The following is an 11108-nucleotide window of genomic DNA, read 5'->3' as shown; positions in this document are numbered from 1 at the left end:
TTATCTGTATATCTTTAAAAATTACTGTTCAATAATGAATCTTAACTGTCTCATTTACGTTTCTTAATTGTTTACTTACCAATGACCCTTGTGTTGCACTGTGTATTGAATACGAAGAAAGGGTCTGAGAGAGATACTCCATTATTTTCTTTTCCATCTTAAAATAGTTAAAAAAGAATTGAATTGTGTGCTGGAGGTGATAAATGTCCTTCTATCTTGGAATGGAAACATTGAATTTGTTTATAAAGGAGTTGTTAAGACAAACAGAAGGGAATAGGCAGCATTATAAATGTCCTATCTCTTTTATTTGCAGGTTCCAGCACTGAGGTTAACTAGAATAAGTAACTCACGTTAAAAGTCAATTGCTGAAACTTACCCTACACCAGGAGGAAAATAGAATGAGAGGCACATCAGATAGAACCATTCGGACTCCGTTAAGTCCTCCGGCGACAACGCAGCGCAAGATCTCCGTGCCGGATGGTTCATCTCGCCCGATGATAATGACTCGTAGAGCTGTCTAAGCTGTTGGCTTCTTTGTAAAGATGCTTCCTCCGTGGCAACCTCCATAGGTTGCACTGTCTTTCTTGTTTTGATTGTTCCATTGTAGTATCCGTCTGACCATATTAAGATCCTAATTGAAAAACACAGTTTAAATTTATTAGTGTAAGTGTGTAACACAAATTTTCATTAAACAAGTTATTTCACAAGTTTCGTGGAAGAAGGTTTACCCTTGTGAGGACAAATTTGCCAGAAAAGACTGTACGTCCATTGAACTGATTGCCCGCTGCCTGCAGCAGCATTTTCTGAAGCCTGCTACTAGGCGCCGCCGCCATTCTTCAAGCCTCAAAACTCTCTCTCGCTCAATATTATTTATTCACCCGGACTTTCAACTTGAGCCTGAACATTTATGTCAAAAAAGTGAAAAAAATCAAAATTTTCTCTTGGAGATGCCAAGACTGTTAAACAACACGAAGGTTCAGAACATTAATCATCCTATCATGATCCAGTTGAAAAATAATAAAAAGCTTTTAACCCCAACATCAAGAGAAAAAGGAAAAAGAACCCCCACCACAAAAAAAAGTGAACCGACAAGTCCAAGGAAGGAAGAGAATGTATACGGAAGAAAAAACTGGAGAAATTCAAAAAGTAGAGATGACTTTTGCCGAAACGATTTTTAATTCGCGTGTGAGTGAGATTTTGAAAACCACGTAGTTATGATTATTTAATTGATTTTAAATAAAAGAAATATGATTTAAAAGTTTTTTCTCGTTTCGAAAAATTTAAGATTCCTATTCATAATAAAATGTACTGTTCGAAGAGTCGCCATCAATCTTTGATTAAGATATGATTGAACACCTTAAAACGTTTTTGTATTTTAAATAAAAATTATTTTTAATTAAAACAACAAATGGAGGTACACGTTATAAGAAAATGAGTTCGGGAGTCGATTACGTGTAGGGAGGATTAGCACCCCACAAGCCTTATATCGGTACCAAGTCGATTAATTAATTGTCTTTGCAATAAAATTTACAAATTCGAATTTAACTTAATTATGATCCCCAATAAAATAACATATGAGTTTACAATATTTAAAAGCACCAAATAGATAAAATTAAAATTACCAAGCCATTAGAAGATAAAGAATATTCGATATTTAAAAATATTGAGACCATATCTTTAAGTTAGTTCTAACGACCTTTCTCAACAAATTTAAATATCCGAACATTTTTTTTCTTTCACTCCCAAATTTTAAAATAAAGAATCAAATTTTTTAGTGACAATGACAGGATACACTTTAATTTAAAATTATCAAAAGTAAATCTCTAATTAATTAAGACAAACCACTTAAAATAATTTTAAATTGATATTACTCTTAATCCAATTATGCAATATGTCAAGTTATGCTCATGAGGTTAACATGCAAATTAATTCAAATTCAATCCTAAACCTATATGCACCAATTTTTAAGAAATATATATGCACGTAGATTATGAATAAATAAATATCGAAACATTATGTAAGCAATTTCACATACGATTAACATTCGCAAATAACATTAGATACATAAATAGCAATCATTACAGAACAATTAAAATGAAACGATCATAACATGAAATAACTGTTATATATATTTAAGAACTTTATTAATAAGACAACCAACATCATACCACATATAAGATATAAAATCTAATATTAAATATAATATTAAATATAATACAAACATACACGCAACATACTAAATATATATTTAATGTAATTACAACCCTATGAACATTAACAAGAACATAATTGCATGCTTAAAAACATAATGATCTAAAGCATAATAATATAAAATAAAGGCATTACCAACCACTATAAAAATCTCAAATTAAAACCAAATTGTCTGGAAAGTAAAAAACAGGCGGGACCCTTTATAATAAGTAAGGCAATTAAAAAAACACTACCCCTTGTCTTATGTCAGTACAAAACAGAATCCTTAAACAAATAAAAAACAAACCCTAAAAACATATTACTTTTAACATTTTCTCCACAGCCGTTTCCTTCTCCCTCTCTACTCTTCTTCTTCGACATATCTCAAGACCGAGACCCAAACATGACCAAAGACCCGGACTTTCCACTTCCGGTGACCTGGAACCAACGATTCCGACTATGAACACTCACATAGCAAGGTAAATTAGATCAGACCCCTATTACTCTTATTCTTTTTATTTTATTTTATTTTTAAAATCAGATCCAAAAACTAACTTATAATCTACATGCAAGCTAGATTGAAACTCTGGGTCCTTGGACTCCTCAGTTTCCTTTTCGACGTTCAACCCCACTATCCCGAACTTCTTGACCCCGGTGACTACTAAAGACCCCAGGTAAATCGACCCTAAATCCTCTTGTTTATTTCGAAAACACCCACACACACACACCCACACACAGACCACACACATTGGAAATTAAAAATGAAACTCAATTCCTAAAGAATTTGCTACTGCTTTTTGTTGATAAAAAAGGAGGGAGGAATACCCTTGGTTTACACTGCTTAATTCGAATATTGGGAGCAGAACCTTCCTCTTTACATCGTTTTTCTGTTTTGAATTTTAGTAAAAGAAGATTCCCCTATTGTTGATGATTTTCGCTTCGAACCCTCTCCTCCTCTTTGCTGACTGAGAGCCCCCTGTTCTTGCTTGCCTCTGGTTGTTCCAATCCTTTTCCTTTTCTGTTAAAAACCGAGCCACCCTTTACAATTTTCATCTGGAGTTTTAATACCCCTTTACAACATTTTTCCCCTTGATAATTTCTGGTTCTCACCGAATGTAACCCTATTTCTGTCTCTCCTTTTCCTTCGAATGGCCTCCCCCTTTATCTCGTGTTCCTCCTTTTTTTTTATCAATATTTTCTTCACCGAATACTTTGTCTCGATGTTAATTTTCTCTGCGTTTGGTGATATTTGATTGAGCAAATATTGACTTTGATGCAATTTTCGGTGGCTAATTAATTTTTCCTTGATCCGGTGCATTGTTGACTTTGTGCATATTAACTCCAACAGTGGCGATGACTTGAGATATTGGTGTGATTGGTTGCTGCTCATACACATGGATGGAAACACCTCTTATGCTTAAACTGTTTTATTTTTAGGCTGTGATTTTATTGGGCTTGCATTGGGCTCCTAGAATTCTTTGTTGTAGTGGGCTTGAACTTTAGGCCTACACAAATATGTAATTTGTATTAATAATAATAATAATAATAATAATATAATTAATATTTATAATATTTTTTAAGCCCGATCAAAAACGGGTGTCTACAACTATTCCTCTTTGCGCATTCTTGTGTTAACAAGAATAAGACAAAGATGAAAAAGACAATGAGTTTTTGATCAGTTCCATCTTCGTTCTTTAAAACTTGATGAGGGATTTGCTCCCTCTTCTTTGAACAATCTTTGACCATTGGGTTCGCTCTCTCTTGCTTCAGGGAGTATAAAACTCAAACAATCTTTATAAAACATGTATGTTCTCTATTCCTTCAGAGAGTATAAGATTAAATCTTCAACAAACGTGTCCGCTCCCTATTCCTTCAGAGAGTATATGACTCAATCTTCAATCAAACGTGTTCGCTCCCTATTTATTCAGAGAGTATATGACTTGAACAACCTTCAACAAACGTGTCTATTCTCTATTCCTTCTGAGAGTATAAGACTCGAGCAATCTTCAACAATAATGTTTGCTCCCTATTTCTTCAGAGAGTATAAGACTCGAACAATTTTCAACATTCGTGTCTGCTCCCTATTTCTTAAGAGAGTATGAGACTCGAACAATCTTCAACAATCGTGTATGCTCCTTATTTCTTCAAAGAGTATAAGACTCGAACAATTTTCAACATTCGTGTCTGCCCTATTTCTTCAGAGAGTATTAGACTCGAACATTTTCAACATTCGTGTATGCTCCTATTTCTTCAGATAGTATGAGACTCGAACAATCTTCAACAATCGTGTCTGCTCTTTATTTCTTCAGAGAGTATAAGACTCGAACAATTTTCATTTGCTTCACTACTTCCTTGTGAAGACTTAAGTTTGATTTGCTTCGAAGGCAAAGCCTGAAAATCAAACAATATCAATCATGAATGGATTCTTGAAGATTTGAAAAATATTATACTCGAAAATTTAGAATTTAAGAGAATCCTTTCGAATCCTTTTCTCTTGTGAGAGCTTGTCTTGTCGCAACTAAATGCCAGAGTCTTCCTTGACTTGACTGCCATTTGAACCTCTCTCTTCCTAAGACCTTGAATCGGTTAATGACTCTTCGCGAGCATTTCCTGTTAATCACTTGATTGTCTTCCTTGTACTCAAGAACTTTTCGATTTCCTTCCACATTTAATAATCTGATGGTTTGCTCCAACATTTTGGTGAAAAACATCCTGCCCGAAGGTCTTATGGATGACCTGAAGGATTTATTCTCTTACTCGAGAGACTCACAAAAGACCCGAAGGATTTAAGCATCATGCTTGAAAGACTTACTGATGACCCGAAGGTTTTATAAATTGTGAAATTTTGAAAATCGCATTATTCGTTTTCAAAAATTACATCTTTTTAAAACATCATTTTTTTTATTTTCAAATTCATGTGAAAACATCATACCTGAAGGTTTTATGGATGACCCGAATGACGTATCATCTTGCTCTAAAGGCTTACAGATGACCCGAAGGATTTAAGTATCATGCTCGAAAGACTTACTGATGGTCCGAAAGACTTATAAATATACAATTTTGAAAATGCATTTTTCGTTTTCAAAAATTCCATCTTCTTAAATCATCATTTTTCATTTTCAAATTCATGTAAAAACATCCCACCCGAAGGTCTTATGGATGACCCGAATGACTTATCATCTTGCTCTAAAGGCTTATAGGTGACCCGAATGATTTAAGCATCATGCTAAAAAAACTTACTGATGGCCCGAAGGTTATAAATTGTGAAATTTTGAAAATCGCATTCTTCGTTTTAAAAAATTTCATCTTCTTAAAACATCATTTTTTTATTTCCAAATTAATGTGAAAACATCCACCGAAAGTCTTATGGATGGCCCGAAGGAGTTCATCTTGCTCTAAACGCTTACAGATGACCCGAAAGATTTAAGCATCATGCTCGAAAGACTTACTAATGGCCCGAAGGAGTTATAAATTGTGATATTTTGAAAATCGCATTCTTCGTTTTCAAAAATTCCATCTTCTTAAAACATAATTTTTTTCATTTTCAAATTCATTTGAAATTATCCTACCTGAAGGTTTTATGGATGGTTTGCTTCACTGCTCTTCGGTGAAGGCTTAAGATTGACTTACTCCAATCTCATGTATGCAAGTCCTTCCAATCGATCAATTCACTTCTTTATACATAAAAATCTTTGTTTTTCTTCTATATCTGATAGTCATCACTTCAGAGTAATGCTTCTTCTGTGGATTGGACCTCTTAATTCTTCAGGGTATGCCTCTCTAAACACGACTCCTTTTGTTTGATGTTTGAAATCTCCCTTTCAACTTGCTGGGATTTTGACATTCTGCATCTTCTCTTTTAACTGGAAGATCTATCAAAATCATGTGTTTATGCATGAAACACTAATGCAATTAAATGTACCAGTGTAATGCATTTTATTTTATGCAAATGATGTTTTCATGAATGTATAAATGTTGAATCATTTTTCACTTGGCTCTAGAGTGGTGAGCTTGATCTTCTTCTATTTGATCATTCTTTCAAGGGTCTACTTCATATGCTCGTGTAGCAACTCATAGTTTCCAACTTGCATATTTGACGAGCCCTCTGAACTTCTTCTATCTTCTTGTCGTCTTTGTTTTCTTTCTTTATTTCGGAGAAAGTGCTTTCTCTTTCAACATCTTGCTATAGTCAAAAATACGACTGTGTTGTCACATTTCCGTCCTTGACTCAATTATGCTTTCAGAGTTATTTTTCCAGGACTCTGCCATTAATCAATGCTCAGTTGATTTGCTTTACAAGGTAAGCTCTGATCAAATTCACGGTCTGCCCCTGGCACTTCAAGTTGAGAGACTCATTCTCAATAACTTCTTAGTCTGAATCTTGTCATCTCAACATGTTGTGGGTTTAGTCGTGCCCCAACATGGTACGAGCCTTCAAAATTCCCCAAACCTCAAATTGTAAGGCTCATTCTCAATGCCTTCTTGGTCTGGGTCTTGTCATCTCAACATGATAGGTGTTCAGTCCTGCCCCAAACCAGTACTGAATCTCGCGCATTCAAATTCACCCTCGGCTGTTTTCACCGAGACTCATTAATTTTTTGTCTCAACCCTGTTCGTCAATTATTGTTACCCATGTCAGGAGCTCTTTCCACTTCCAAAAACAATTCAGAACCTCCGCCATGGACGAATTCTGAATTTAAAACTCAAGCCGCCCTTTGTGGGTTTTCAACTTGAGACCTCCTTTGGTTTCAAGACGCCTTTTTTGAGTTTTCATCTTGAACCCCCTTTTATTCATTTTTTATTCATTTTTCATTTTTTTCTCATTTTTCCCTTTTCATCTTCAAGTAAAAAACCTCTTAATTGTATCGGAGTTCACTGGATATGGTAGCTCCGACCCATCCATCTCAGTTAATACTAGAGCTCCTCCAAAAAGGGCTTTCTTGACAACATAGGGTCCCTCTCACTTGGGCATCCATTTCCCTCGAAAATCTTTTTGAATGGGCAATATCCTTCTGAGCACCAGATCTCCTTCGTGGATTTCTCGAGGGCGAACATTCTTATAGTGTGCTCGTATCATCCGTTTCTGGTACATCTGACCATGACAAATAGTTTTCAATCTCTTTTCTTCAATCAAATTTAATTGGTCATATCTGGCCTGTATCCATTCTGCCTCATTTAGCTTTACCTCTGACAAAACCCGGAGTGAGGGAATTTCCACTCCAATAGGGAAATCAGCTTCCATGCTGTAAACTAAAGAAAACGGAGTTGCCCCAATTGACGTCCGTACTAAAGTTCGATAGGCAAACAAAGCAAATGAAAACTTCCCGTGCCAATCTTTATAAGTCTCTGTCATTTTCTCTATAAGCCTCTTAATGTTTTTATTAGCCGTCTCCACTGCTCCATTCATCTTTGGGCGATAAACAGTGGAATTATGATGCTTTATCTTGAATTGCTCACAGACAGAGTTCATCATCTGGTTGTTTAAGTTCAATGCATTGTCAGAGATAATCCTTTCCGGTAAGCCATATCTACAGATGATTTTCTTTTTCAAGAACTTACATACCGTTGACTGGGTAACACTTGCATAGGAAGTTGCTTCTACCCATTTGGTGAAGTAATCTATCGCTACCAGAATGTAGCAATGTCCATATGATGCCTTCGGCGAAATTTGCCCAATAACATCCATGCCCCACATAGAAAACGACCACGGATCTGTCATCACATGCAATGGAGGAGGAGGGTTGTGCATTCTATCCCCATAAATCTGACACTTGTGACACATTCGGGCATAATTGATGCAATCAGTTTCCATAGTTGACCAATAATTCACAAATCTCATAATCTGTCTGGCCATTACATGCCCATTAGCATGGGTGTCACATATTCCTTCATGTATTTCTTCAGGAATCATTTCAGCTTCTTTAGTGTCCACACACCTTAATAAGATATGATCCATGCTTTTCTTATATAGGGTCTCACCATCGAGCACATACTCTGCTACCATTATTCTAATGGTCCTTTTAACATTCTCAGTCGCCTGTTCGGGGTAATTTTGATATCTTATATATTGCAAGATATCATAGTACAAGGTCTTCCATCTTCTTTTTCTTCAATGCTAAAGCAGTGGGTTGGATATTCATAAGCCTTCATCTCAATAGACATCATATTTGCATTCTCGTTCATCTTAAAGGCTGCTACCAAAGTAGCCAAGGCGTCTGCCATTTGATTTTCTTTTCTGGGGAGGTAATTGAAAGTCACTTCTTCAAATTCTTCAATAAGTTTCAGGACTAATTTATGGTATTCCACGAGTTTGGGATCTTTTGTTTCTCATCCTCCTCTGAGTTGGTAAACTACCAAAGCTGAATCCCCGTATACTTTAAGCATTTTTACTCTGAGTTTAATAGCAGCTCTAAGAACCAAAACACATGCCTCATACTCATCCATATTGTTTGTACAATCAAAATTGACTCGACTGGTGAGACCCAGATTGCTCCAATCCCAATATCTCAGAGAAACGTCTTTGATAGGGATTAAATAGCTATGAATTTAGTTCACAGATCATCCCAGATCATTCCTTGGCATGCACTCTTTAACAGATGAACACGAGTGTCAAGGTTTTGGGCTACTTAGGATTCATGCACTTTAAGAGACCAGTTTAAAGTAATACCAAGAAATCTTTTGTTTTCTTTTGAACTATGTTAATATACTTATAAGATGCACACAGTTAGGGTTTAAAAATGATGAAATTAGAATTTTACAAAATCATGGCAATCATAATAAAAAAAAATAAAGTCAAATGCCTCAACATCACCAACATGAATGTTCCTGAACCAAGATACAATTTGGAGCACTGAGGTAAGCTTCTGTCTAGAAGAACACAAATGTTGCCAAAAATAGCTTCTTTCAAAACATCAGACTCTTGTAGGTGTTTTACTTACCTGGTGTCTATCAAAATGTATTCGAGCTACCCTTTCAGCCTTTGAACATTAATAAGAACATATAAGATATAAAATCTAATATTAAATATAACAAACAAACATATACACGCAACATACTAAATATATATTTTAATGTAATTACAACCCTATGAACATTAACAAGAACATAAATGCATGCTTAAAAACATAATGATCTAAAGCATAATAATATAAAATAAAGGCATTACCAACCACTATAAAAATCTCAAATTAAAACCAAATTGTCTGGAAAGTAAAAAACAGGCGGGACCCTTACATAATAAGTAATGCAATTAAAAAAACACTACCCTTTTGTCTTATGTCAGTACAAAACAGAATCCTTAAACAAATAAAAAACAAAACCCTAAAAACATATTACTTTTAACATTTTTCTCCACAGCCGTTTCCTTCTCCCTCTCTACTCTTCTTCTTCGACATATCTCAAGACCGAGACCCAAACATGACCAAAGACCCGGACTTTCCACTCCCGGTGACCTGGAACCAACGATTCCGACTATGAACACTCACATAGCAAGGTAAATTAGATCAAGACCCCTATTACTCTTATTCTTTTTATTTTATTTTATTTTATTTTTTAAAAATCAGATCCAAAAACTAACTTATAATCTACATGCAAGCCTAGATTTGAAACTCTGAGTCCTTGGACTCCTCAGTTTCCTTTTCCGACGTTCAACCCCCACTATCCCGAACTTTCTTGACTCCGGTGACTAGTAAAAGACCCCAGGTAAATCGACCCTAAACCCCTTGTTTATTTCGAAAACACCCACACACACCCACACACAGACCACACACATTGGAAATTAAAAATGAAACTCAATTCCTAAAGAATTTGCTACTGCTTTTTGTTGATAAAAAAGGAGGGAGGAATACCCTTGGTTTACACTGCTTAATTCGAATATTGTGAGCAGAACCTTCCTCTTTACATCGTTTTTCTGTTTTGAATTTTAGTAAAAGAAGATTCCCCTATTGTTGATTATTTTCGCTTCGAACCCTCTCCTCCTCTTTGCTGACTGAGAGCCCCCTGTTCTTGCTTGCCTCTGGTTGTTCCAATCCTTTTCCTTTTTCTGTTAAAAACCGAGCCCCCCTTTACAATTTTCATCTGGAGTTTTAATACCCCTTTACAACATTTTTCCCCTTGATAATTTCTGGTTCTCACCGAATGTCCCTCCCATTTTCTGTCTCTCCTTTTCCTTCGAATGGCCTCCCTCTCTATCTCGTGTTCCTTTTTTTTTATCAATATTTTCTTCACCGAATACTTTGTCTGCATGTTGATTTTCTCTGCGTTTGGTGATATTTGGTTGAGTAAGTATTGACTTTGATGCAATTTTTTGGTGGCTAATTAATTTTTCCATGATTCGATGCATTGTTGACTTTGTGCAGATTAGCTCCAACAGTGGCGATGGCTTGAGATATTGGCGTGATTGGTTGCTGCTCATACACATAGATGAAACATCTCTTATGCTTAAACTGTTTTATTTTTGGGCTGTTGAATTTTTATTGGACTTGCATTGGGCTCTGAGAATTCTTTTGTTGTATTGAGCTTGAACTTTAGGCGTACATAAATAATGTAATTTGTATTAATAATAATAATAATAATATAATTAATATTTATAATATTTTTTAAGTTCGGTAAAAAATTAGTGTCTACAACTTTTTCTAGAGATTTGTTTGAGTTGGCCAAGGAAATGACCCACCTTGTTGTTAGCGTAGTGATTGATAAAATTTGCAGAAAGTAGCTAGGGTTCTTATATATTTGTTGTTGTAATGAAGATATTGAGATTTGACTGGTCGGTCTACCAGACAGTTCGATGTCGAAAACATGACAAGGTGAGCGTAGGTTCTGTAGTCGCTGTTTTACTTTACATCAGGGAGAGATGCGGTTTGATTACGTGGCGAAGACTGGGCGTTGGGATTGAACTGTTAGTGTTTTCATTCATTGCC

The 11108-nt window shown here is 35.5% G+C and overlaps 1 long non-coding RNA gene across 2 annotated transcripts; it reads left to right on the top strand.

Annotated features, from left to right (window-relative positions):
* Positions 1–9491: 9491 nt before the first annotated feature.
* LOC120153463 lies at positions 9492–10613 on the top strand. 2 transcript variants are annotated; one of them, XR_005518795.1, is made up of 3 exons: positions 9492–9682; positions 9790–9891; positions 10562–10613. It is a non-coding gene; the product is annotated as an uncharacterized LOC120153463 (long non-coding RNA). The 2 variants fall into 2 exon arrangements; XR_005518796.1 differs by having other exon boundaries at positions 10548–10613.
* Positions 10614–11108: the final 495 nt, after the last annotated feature.

Source organism: Hibiscus syriacus, unplaced genomic scaffold (assembly GCF_006381635.1).
Source record: "Hibiscus syriacus cultivar Baekdansim isolate YM2019G1 unplaced genomic scaffold, ASM638163v2 tig00111100_pilon, whole genome shotgun sequence".
Classification (NCBI taxonomy): Eukaryota; Viridiplantae; Streptophyta; class Magnoliopsida; order Malvales; family Malvaceae; genus Hibiscus; species Hibiscus syriacus.
Note: the sequence above shows the minus strand (reverse complement) of the source record. Positions and strands in the feature narration are given on the sequence as shown.